The sequence below is a fragment of the Chelonoidis abingdonii genome, chromosome 1 (genome assembly GCF_003597395.2).
Source record: "Chelonoidis abingdonii isolate Lonesome George chromosome 1, CheloAbing_2.0, whole genome shotgun sequence".
In the NCBI taxonomy this organism is placed as follows: domain Eukaryota; kingdom Metazoa; phylum Chordata; order Testudines; family Testudinidae; genus Chelonoidis; species Chelonoidis abingdonii.
In genome coordinates, this window is record NC_133769.1 from 11,628,155 (window position 1) to 11,640,367 (window position 12,213).

The following is a 12,213-nucleotide window of genomic DNA, read 5'->3' on the forward strand; positions in this document are numbered from 1 at the left end:
TGACAGCCGGGGCCCGCGCGCCCGCAGCGCCCCCTGCCGCCCGGGAGGACCTGCTCCGCCGGCAGTGACCATAGAGACAGCCTCCAGCCAGCTAGAGCGGCCGCCCCCGGGCTCTGCGGAACGCAGTGAGCCGGCGAGTCTGGCACTCGGGCCGGGCTGGCGGTTGCGGGGTGACTCCGGGGGCCTGTGGGGCCGAGGACTCCTGGGTTCCCCCCCACTCCACCACCGACTGGCCGTGTGGCCACGCCGCCCTCCGTGCCTCAGTTTACCGTGGGGCGGCGCTGCTGCTCCTGGCCGCCGGGCGCTCCGCTGTCGTGGGAGGCCTGAGGCACAGGATAGATACCAAGCCTTCCTTTGCGCCGCCAGCCTGTCTAAAGGACCTCACCGCTGCTCCGCGTTTTGCCGCCGCACTCCCTCGTCCGGGCAGGGGAGAGACTTCGCCTGAACAGGGCTGCGTTACAACAGCAGCACCTCTTACTGCTTCACAGGAGAGAGGTGTCCACCGCCCTGTCTGCGGGCCTGGGGCTGGAATAACAGGCTGTAAAAGTGCAGCGCTGGTCAGTTAGTATGAATCGGCAGAATGGGGTGTGTAGAACGCAGGGCTGGAACAGCCCTGCGGGCATGCTGTTAAGTGGAAGTGTGATGGCAAAACTGAGTGTCAGAGGCTTTCACTGCACTCGCCTCTACTGTATGCTATTTGGCTGCCCCACATTCAATAACAAAAAAAATCCAGAAACAACAAACCACCTAATGTTCCTAGTTACATTGAAAATAATTTGGAAAAGATCATTTTAGGGAGGATTCTCAAACATGCTAATAAAAGAGACTTCAACACTTAAGAGCCAGTGTAGTGCAGGAGGTCCTGTGAATTAAGATCAATTTCACCACAGACATAACAGCAGGTAGCATCTTCTGTCCACCCAACTGCTGTTATATCCACTCTTCAGTGCATGGCAGTTAGGGAGGGAGTCTGAAAATGGACATAGTCACCAGTCAGTATCCGAATAATAAACCTGTTATCTCACAATACATCCTTTTTCTTTTCAACTAAGCCTATTCCTGAATCTCTGCATGCGGCATGTGTTAGTGCTTGAGCAGAAAAGACTGAAACTGATTATACACAGAAAATGGCCAGCCTGTTTCCAGTAAGTGAAGTAAAATACATAACTTGCACTAGTCTCTATATACCACTTAAAAGTTTAAGTGAAATTTAACTGGTGCATAGGCCTTGTGAGACCCAATGCCCCGGGTGAATTTTATGCAAAGTGTTAAAGGAATGATGAAGAGTAAATTAGATATTTTTAATTCTTTCAGTTTAGTAAACTAAGGTATTATTAGTAGAAATTTTTAGATTTTTAAAAATAATGTAAATTTTATGGGGCAGACACTGTCTCTTTGTTATATGTTTGTACAGTTCTTAGCACATAGCTGGGCTGTGGCTTCTAGGCACTAATTCAGTATAAATAATCACCATTTTATCTTGCAGTCAGGCCTAGAGTGACCAGATGTCCCATTTTTATAGGGACAGTCCCGTTTTGGGGGACTTTTTCTTATATAGGCACCTATTACCCCCTACCCCTGTTCTGTTTTTTCACAGTTGCTATCTGGCCTGCACTTTTGTATGCCTGTGAATGGTGCGGGACTGAGAAAGAAATAGAAGCAAATCTTTAATATGGTTGAAATTAAAACGGTAAAATGGATGATTGGAGATACAAGGATGAACCATGTTTGGCATGAGCAAAGTAGGGGAAAGGTGGTACCAATTATAGAAAAGTTGAGAGAGTCCAGGCTTAGATGGTTTGGGCATGTGACAAGACAAGAGGATTGGAAGAATATACAGGAAACATGACATTATATTTAGGCCATGTCTACACTACTGAGTTAAGTCAACTTAAATTATATCAAAGATCATAAGTCGCTTTAATAACATCAGTTGTGCACATCGACACAACACTCCTTGTGTCAGCAGAATGCATCCACAGTACTTGTTCTTGCTTTGACAGAGAGAGCGTTGCATCACTGATAGTTATTCCACTGTGTAACTCGCCATCCTTTGTCTCCCTCTGCCTCTGGGAGTTCTGAGAACAGATTGCAGTGCATCATGGGGACATGCTCACCATCTTGTGATGAAATTCTTTCTGTCCCATCATTCCATGGACTTCCTACTTGTTTTGTGCCATTTTTCAATTACCCTTGTAAACTGTGTGCCCACCACTGCTGTCTGACAGCATGGATTCTAAGCTGCTGACCAGTCTGGTGATGAGCCTTATGAACACAATGTGGCTGGTCCTGCAGTATTTAATGAGCTGCTAAATGGAGAGTGAATTGGTGATGCCTGCCCTGCTGTCTGCCAAACAAATAATTCAAGATTGCTGCTGGCATTCGCAGAGCAGCTTGCCAGGCTGGACTGTTGGAACTAGGCTAGGGAAAGAAGCACTGAGCATCAGGATCACATTGTGATGCATGTATGGGATGGCAAGCAGTAACTGCAGAACTTTTGAATGCAGAAACCCACCTTCATGGAACTGTGTGCATAGCTTGTCCCAGCACTGCAGCATAAGGACAGCAGAATGAGAGCTGCCCTCACTGTGGAAAAGTGAGTGGAGATCACTGTGTGGAAGCTGGCAACTCCAGACTGCTATCGATCAATTTTGAATCACTCTGGGGTTGGGAAGTCTACCGTGGGGGTTGCAGTAATTCAAGTGTGCAGGGCCATTAATTGTCTCCTGCTACGAAGGACTGTGACGCTTGGTAATGTGCAGGAAATAATTGATGGGTTTGAGGCAATGGGATTCCCTAACTGCAGTGGGGCGATAGATGGAACACATATCCCAGTGTTGTCCCCTGACCATCTTGTGATGGAGTACATCAACTGAAAGGGCTACTTCTCCATGGTCTTGCAGGCATTGGTGGCTCACCGGAGCCATTCCACTGACATCAGTGCAGGGTGGTCAGGGAAGGTGCATGATGCAGCCCAGTAAAGAAAACTGCAGGCTGGAACTTTCTTTCCAGACCAGAAGATTCCAGTGGAGGATGTGCAAATGCCCAAAGTGATCTTTGGAAATCTTGCTTACCTCTTGCTTCCATGGCATGTGAAGCCTTACACTGGGAACCTAGACAGTGAGAAGGAGCGCTTCAACAACAGGCTCAGCAGGTGCTGAATGACCATTGAATGTGCCTTTGGCTGATTAAAAGCTCACTGGTGCTGTCTTTTTGGCCGGTTAGACCTCAATGAGGAAAATATTCCAACGGTCATTGCAACCTGCTGTACTGTACATAATATTTGCAAAGTGAAGGGGGGAAAGTTTCCCCAGGGGTGGGCTGCTGAGGCTGATTGGCTGGCTGATTTTGAGCAGCAGGATACAAAGGTAATTAGAGGGGTGCAGTGGGAAGCTATTCCAATCAAGAAGGCTTTGAAAGAGTATTTTGGCAACGATTTCCAGTAATGTGTCCTTATGTGAGGCATTTGACCAGGCAATGATTACTTGCTGCCTTGAATTACACCATTAGTTGCAGTCAGCAAATAGTGCTATCTATAGCCACTGTGTTTCAATGTTAGCACTAACCAATGTATTTATGTCACAAATAAAGAATCACTTTATTTCAAAGACTCAAGTTTAGTAATAGGACAAAACACACATTTTTGGTCAAACAGGTGACATGGGCAATGAGGAACAGTCTCGCAGTTAGGGCTTTCATAGCTGTGTGTAACTCCAGCTTTCACTGGGAAACCAGATCCTAGGCGTGGAGTGCACAGGGTACTGTGAGGGACTGGGAACTTGCGAGGACTGCAGTGTGGGAGCTTGGAGAGAGCATGGACTGGAGTTCTGTAGTGAAGTGCAGGGTGAGTCGTACACAGGTGTGCTCAGATTCCAGGGTAATGAAGGACTTAATCATCTCTGTCTAGCCTTCCAGTAGCTTTATCATCCACTCCTTTCCCCAGGTCCTTTCCAGGCTATCCAGCCTCAGTCTTTCATTAATTGTCTCCCTCCATGCTCTTGTTTCATTGTGTGCTGCATCTGTTGACTGCAGCACTTAATGAAACATATCTTCCTCGCTTCTCCTGATTCGCCACCTTATCTGATGGAGGCACTCTGCTGGAGGATTGGGTCCTCAAGGCACATCTGTAGAAGCCAAAGAAACAACGAACAGAGACAATATTATGAGTGCACTCACAGTTGTGAATCACAAAAGTTATACACACCTCTTTCTCACTGTCCCTGAGCTAGCATACAGGTTGGCATGAGTCCCAAATATGGTGAGGTTGTGGGGGAGAGAGGTGGAAAGGGTGAATGCGCAAGAAGTTATAAAGAGTGGTTTGCAAACGGGGTCACTAAAAGTGGTTAGGGAGACTATTCTGAATACTGGCACCCTGTTCCACATGTTGGAGCAGGGGTAGGCAACCTATGGCACGCGTGTCGAAGGTGGCATGCGAGCTGATTTTCAGTGGCACTCACACTGCCTGGGTCCTGGCCACTGTTTCAGAGGGCTCTGCATTTTAATGTAATTTTAAATTAAGCTTCTTAAACATTTTAAAAACCTTATTTACTTTACATACAACAATAATTTAGTTATATATTATAGACTTATAAAAAGAGACCTTCTAAAAACATTAAAATGTATTACTGGCACACGAAACTTAAATTAGAGTGAATAAATAAAGACTTGGCACACCATTTCTGAAAGGTTGCCGACCCCTGTGTTAGAGTAATCAAACCCGATATCTCACTCCTGAGGGTAACCCAGAATTCAAGGGTGTGTCTCCTGCATGCGTGCCGCTTCAGACCAGCTCCGTATGCTGCTCACCTGTGTTCCACGCTGGTCCTTCCAGAAGTAATTGCCGGGTGGCATGGCAAAGTCTCCTACAGTCAGGGGAGAAACAAGGCAGCTCTACCAAGGAATCTTGGGGAAAGAATTCAGAATACCTAGAGGAACATTTCCTAGAGATCACTATGGAGGATTCCAGGGACATCCCCATGTCATTAACAAACTTTTCCACCATGGACTCGCTGCATAGGCTCTGTTGTTAATATCTGTCCCTTATCCCTCTTCTGCCATATAAAAGAGTACATGAGAGCACACTCTCCTGTCACCATGCAGTATCAAAGCAAAATGAGCACTTACTGGGGCTTGCCTCTCCTACATCCTGTGTGCCAGAGCCAGAGTGCTGAGAATGCCTAGACCCCTCCAGACTGGAAAAGAGGTCGTGAGTTGCCACACCACTGGACAACCTTGCCATTTGCTCCATATTGTCCTCAAGCTCCATTTCCTCATCCATCACTTTGTCATTGGGGTTGAATCTGCTGACCGCTGCCTCCAGTCCCCCCAAAGTATCCATGGGGCTCTTAGCAGTGGAGGTGGGGTTGCTGCCGAGTATGGCGTGCAGCTCCTTGTAGAAGCAATATGTCTTTGTCTCCACACCAGAGTGATGGTTGGCCTCCATTGCCTTCTGGTAGGCCTGTCTCACTCCCCTGTGAACTACACCCCCTACAGTGTGCTGAATGAATAAAGAGCCTTTTCTCCTCAATCTATTAATTTTGATTATGCTCACAAACACTGAGAGACAGAGAAGAGAAGTAAGATAACCTGGGTCTAAGGGGCTGATAACACTGGGGGAGGGCAGGGAGAAACAAGGACGGCTTGCTTACAGTTGCGCTGTGATAACAATCAAAGGTGTGGGAACGGGCGCCTTCTCGTCCTTGTACCCTCTCCTGGAGTCGAATACAAGGGATACCAGAATTCCTTAAGCTCGCGCATCCTAGGATTTCTGGGAGAGGAGGATGTGGAACTTGGCAATGGTGGCAGCAGGTTCAGCATAGGCTGCAGCGGGACTCTAGCATCCTGCTGCCTTTCTTGAACCTCAACCAGACACACCAACATATCTGTCTGCTCCCTTATAATCCGCACCATCTTGTCGTGCATGTCACGCTTGTGTTCCCAGCATGCTTTCCTGTCCTTGCGGTCCTTGTGCAGGCTGTTGGACAGTGCAATCCTGCGCTGAGCTCCATCTTGTCACTCTCGTAACTGCACCTTAACTCATTGGACATGTCCTCCTGAGCCTTCTTTTTCCACCTTCTAATCTGGGAAAGTCTTTGTCCCGGCGTGGAGGATGCGCCTATGGACAAGGTTTCATCTACAAAGAATGCAAAGCACCAGGGTAGCATTGACAGTGCATACATTGTTTCTAGTGCAAGGTTAATTCTTTTTATAAAAGAAACACCCTTCAGTGCACTTCCCTGCAAGCCACAATGTAATTACAACCGCTGGCTACTGCAAGAGTTGGTTTGCTAGTCCAGCCGTGGTGAGTAAGGCCATGAGTTATGGGTGAGAGGCCTTGTGCTGCAGATTTTGTGAAGACATCCTTGGGATCAGTGGTTCCAACTTCAGAAAAGCCCCATTTCCCATAGCAACCTGGATGGTGCTCGAGGACAGGCACCAGCATAAAGCCCCACAAATAGTTGGATTGTTACAAAAGCAGCACTGAGTTCGGGTGGAAGGGAGACAAACAGGAAGCATTTCCCCCAACGCTGTTTTTTAAATGCTGGCTGCAATATAGCCACAACCAGGGCATGCTCGGGAAAGTGTGGTTGTGTGACCCAGAATTCACCAAATGGGTGGATTACTTGTCAAATTGCATGGGGTTTATGGGCTAGCATTTAAAACTTCCCCCGTTTCCCCTAGGTGACCATATGAGCTATCACTCTCCTGAGTATCAGTAGGGTAGCCGTGTTAGTCTGGATCTGTAAAAGCAGCAAAGAGTCCTGTGGCAACTTATAGACTAACAGACGTATTGGAGCATAAGCTTTTGTGGGTGAATACCCATTTAATTGGATGCACTCTCCTGAGGGTAACAGAGGCAGAAAGGGAGCAGATGCTGCAAGCGTTTGGGTACAGACCTGGTCCTTATGCTGCAATAGTGTGTGTCACAATTACGCCAGACGAGTTAATACAGGAGTGGTATGGGAAAGTGTCCTACCATGGTGGACGAAATAAGGCAGCCCTTCCCAGAAACCTTCTGCAAAGGATTAGAGAGTACCTCCATGAAAGCTTTCTAGAGATCTCAAGGGAGGATTCCCGGGGCATCCCCAGGCACATAAACAGTCTTTTTCGGAGAGCACCGTCTGCATAGCTGGAGTGGCCGCTGATAACTATTGTCCCAATTTTTTAATTCAAATTCAACATTAAAAATAATAGCATGTGACTCCTACAGTTTGACTGAAAATGTGTACTCACCAGAGCTGCCTTCCCACACATCATGCTCTGCTGACAATCTGTCCTGTGAGGGGATGGGCTCCAGAGTTAAAAAAAGTTCTTGACTGTCGGGGAGAATGGATTCTCCACTTGCCTGCCTCGCATTCTCCTCCTCCTCTTCCTCTTCGTTGTCGCCTGGGGTTCCTGGGAGGTATCCACAGAGTGTTTTGGGGTAGTGGTGGAGTTGGCGCCTAGAATCGCATGCAGTTCCTCATAGAAACGGCATGTCTGTGGCTCAGAACCAGACCGACTGTTCACCCCCCTTGTCTTCTAGTATGCTTGCCGAAGCTCCTTTATTTTCACGCATCACTGCTGTGTATCACTGGTGTAGCTCTTCTCCCCCATGCCCTGCATGATTTTGGCATAGATGTCAGCATTTCTTCTGCTGGATTGGAGCTCTGCCTGCACAGACTCTTCTCCCCACACAGCAATCAGATTCACTACCTCCTGTGTGCTCCTTGCTGGAGCATATTTGCGGCCATGAACATCCATGGTCAGCTGTGCTGACAAGCTCTCCACACCAAACAAACAGGAAATTAAAATTCAAAAGTTACTGGGGCTTTAACAGGGGGGTGGCTGTTTCCTATGTACCTGTCTGAAGTGCAGTGAAGTTGAAAGTGCTCTCCAGAGCAGTCACAGTGGAGCACTGTGGGACACCTCCTGGAGGCCAATTCATTCTAATTACACAGCACTGTATCTACACTATCCTCATGTCAACACGTGGATGTCGACTGAAGCACTTCGCCTCTCGCGGAGGTGGAGTACAGAAGTTGACTTTACAATCCCTTTAGGTCGGCGGAAGGGACTCAGTAGTGTAGATACACACATTATTAACTTGATCTAACGTGGCATATGTCGACCTAACTTTGTAGTGTAGAGCAGGCTCCTGAGTCTTGGAAGCTGTAACTGCCAAGGGAGACAACTGGAGATCACTCAGGGTCTGTGCTAGACTCATGCCTATTATTGATCCTGTTTGAAGAGACAGTGTGTATTTCTATGTTAATTATGGCTATCTATTGTTTGTGTGCATCTCAGATGTTATTAGAACTATCATTACCGTTCTTATTCACAGTAATATTTGTGGTGAACAGCAGCCCAGATATGTGTGTGGTGGCTACAGCTGTGTGAGTTTCTTTGATCGTAGGTGCAGAAGGCATTTTAAAGATGGGAAAAAGCGGTTTGGCTAAATTTGCTGGTATTTTTGGTTCATGTTGACTCCACTTTAATGATTTCATCAGGCCCCTCAAGCCCTTTCTCTAGAAATAAACAGGGATTTTAATTTTCTTAACATCCTTTTTAATCTGTGCTTCATTTGTCTTCCTCAATAACTTATCCTATATAGTTATCAAGGGAGAAATTCAGTCCTCTCTAGCGGGCCAACACCACATTAATGCTATTTTGTGTTTTTAAGTGGGACTTAAATGGTATATAGGCCTTATGTGGACCTCTGCAGAATAGTGATTTAATCCAATTTTCATACAAGTATATCAGTGCAGTGAGTTGGATTGAACAGGTTAAGCCCTCAAGAATATGAAAAATAAAGGACCTTATCTTGGTGACTTGCATTTATATATTACAACAGAATCATTAGTTGTGTGGTTGCATACTACAGTACTTGTCAGATAATAGTGTACCATAATACAATCTTTTCTGCAACCTTAGATGCATGTATATCTGAGGTCCTGGAATCCGCAAATTAAAGATTGCATTGTAATTTTGTGTTGTTTGAGAAACAGTTTGTGATCTCATGGTTAAAGACTGTACCAGAATGCGCATCCATGAGAACTGAGGTAGGATTTGACATTCAATCTCAACATTGATATTTACTGACTTTTGAGGGGTTCTGACGATTCTGAGGCTCAGTCCCTGAGCATTTCACTTTAATGTTGTATTAATATGGAACCTTTACATGTAATTTCCCAGGTTTTTGTTAAAGGAAAATAAGAAGGTGAGGGGATTAAATGGAAATGAGCATCAGAACTTCCACACAGCAACAGACTTAAGCTTCCCAAGAGTTCTGGGCCTGTGGCATTTAGGAAATCTGCAGGAAACAAATGCAAAGAGCTCCTTTCCTGCAGTGAAGATAAGCTCCTAAACTCTAGAGGGCTCGGCCTCCCAAAAGCTCAGTTTCTGTGAAGCATCTAAGTACCACAGGTCCAGAGTTTCAGGCCTATGAAGTTCCTAAATTCTGCTGGACCACATTTTTGCCCCTAAGGTCCAGCAGAATTTAAGAGCATTACAGGACTGATCCTCACCAAAGCTCTGGCTTTGTTGAGCTGTTGTGCTTGTGACATTCCAGGGTGCAATCCAGAGAAGTGAGTTATTAGTTTTAAAATGATACCTCACAAGGCATATTTTGTACAAAGATTATTACCATAGCGTGTAGGGTGTGAATACAGGGGTGCACTCAGTCACACCTCCCCCCTTAAAAGCTGCAGGAGGGTTAGCGACTGGCTGACCCAGAGGCAAGAGGTCAGAGCCCTCTTTCCCGGACAGCATGTCTGCCACCATGCTCTCTTTTCCCTTTATATGCACAATTTCCATATCGTGTTCCTGTAGCGTGAGACTCCATCACAGTCATTGGGAATTGGAGCCTTTAGTTTTGTGTAACCAGACTAATGGAGAATGGTCAGTTTAGTCCCCTGAACTTTCGGTTAAAAAGATACAGCTGTAACTGCCCACAATATGCCCCACAAATATTTCACAATAAGAAGTATCACCTTGGAAACCTTTCTACTTCATATTAGAACTACATTGTTACCATTTGAGAGACAAGAATTTACCTGCTGCTTGGCGGGGAGAGGGGCATCACCACCAACTGCCAGGGGCTGCTAACAGTGGCTGCTCCCACCACCCCTGGGACCACTGCCAGGGGCCACTGACAGCGGCTGCTCCTGCTGGCTGCCCCCAGGACCACTGCTCAGGCAGTCCCGAGGGCCAGCCTCATCGGCCACTACTTGGGTGGTCCCTGGGGCCAGCTGCCTGGGCTGCTTGAGCAGTGGCCAGTGTGGCTGTCCCTCGGGCCACCTGAGCAGCTGGCCCTGGGGTCAGCCACACTGGCCGCTGTAGAATTCACAGAGGTCATGGAAAGTCACAGAATCCGTGACTTCCATGACCTCCGTGAAAGACACGGGCCCCGTGTATAAGTTGTGCTAGCAAAAGCACTTTTTTGCCCATATAACCTGTGTCTACATTGGGGTGTGTGCCAGTATAGTGTTACTGGAAAATCTTTTCTATTGGAGACCTGGCCATAGGCTCCAAACCTGCAAATGCTTACATGTGAATAACTTTACACGAGTGAGTAACCCCTTTGACTTCAACGAAACTACAGAAATGCTGAAAATTAACATGTTCGTAAGTGTTTGCAGGATGAGAGCCTAAATAAAACAGGCAAAGAGACAAGACACATTCAGAGACTAGGGGAAGTGATCTAATGTGACATTTTTCAAATCTCAATTAATCCTTTTCTTGTACAGTGCTGGAATGTACAGGGCAACTGAGCTGATTTTAAAAAGGGGCTTCAGAGGAGATCCTGGCAATTATAGGCTGGTGAGTCTAACTTCAGTATCCAGCAAATTGGTAGAAACTAGTAAGGAACTGAATTATCAGACACATAGATAATGTGTTATGTTAGGGAAGAGTCACCATGGCTTTTGTAAAGAGAAGTCATGCCTCATCAATCTATTAGGATTTTTTGAGGGTGTCAACAAGCATGTGGATAAGGGTGATTCAGTCAATATAGTGTACTTTGCTTTTCAGAAAGTCTTTGACAAGGATCTTCACCAAACTTACGAAACTAAGTAGCCATTCCATCCCTCACCAAATGCGATTCTCGCCTCCACGCAACCTTCCTACCCCCCCGCCCATTCCATCCCTCACCAAAATGGCATTCTCGACTCACGCCAACCTTCCTAACCCCTCGCCCATTCCATCCTTCCGCCAAACGCCATTCCCGCCTCGACGGAACGTTTCCATCCTCATATCGATCCCTCGCCAAAGCCATTCCAGCAAATCCAATGAAACCTTCCTTAACGAACATCCCCTCCATCCCTCACCAAATGCCATTCCTGCCTCCACAGATACTCCTACCACCCCATTCCAATTCGCACCTGGCCAAAGATGCCAATTCCAGGCCTCCATGGAACCTTCCTACCCCCCATCATCATCCCTCGCCAAACGCCATTCCTGCCTCCACGTCAATTCTTCCTACCCGCACATTCCATCCTCCCCAAACGCCATTCCTGCCAGTCCACGCAACCTTCCTACCGCCCATACTCCATCCCTCGCAAATCCATTCCCGCCTCCGAAACCTTCCGCTATCCCATTCCGTCCCTCGCCGAAAAGCATTCCCGTTCCGCAATCTTCCTACTCCCCATCCGGTCCTCGCAAACGCCGATTCCCGCCTCACCGCACCTTCCACCCCCCATTCCGTCCCTCGCCAAACGCATTCCGGCTCCACGCAACCTTCCTACCCCCCAATTCCGTCCCTCGCCAATACGCCATTGCCGCCTCCAACGCAACTCCACACCCCTTCCGTCCCTCGCCAAACGCCATTCCCCCTCCACGCAACCTTATCCACCCCCATTCGTTCCCTCGCCAAACGCCATCCCGCTTACGCAACTTCCACCCCCCATTCCTCCCTCGCAAACGCCATTCCCGCTTCACTCAACCTTCCTACCCCCATGTCATCCTCACAAGCCATTCTGCTCACAACCTTCCTACCCCCATTCCATCCCTGGCCAATGCCATTCCGCTCCATAGAAAGCTTCCTACCCCTTTCATCCGCTCGCAAAACGCCAAGTCCTGCCTCCCAGCAACCTTCCTACCCCCCTTCCGCTCCTCGCCAAAGCATTCCGGCCTCCACGCAACCTCTATCCCATTCCGTCCTCGCAAATGCCATTCCCGCCTCCACCGCAACCTATTCCTTCCCCATTCGTTCCCTCGCCCAACGCCATTCCGCTT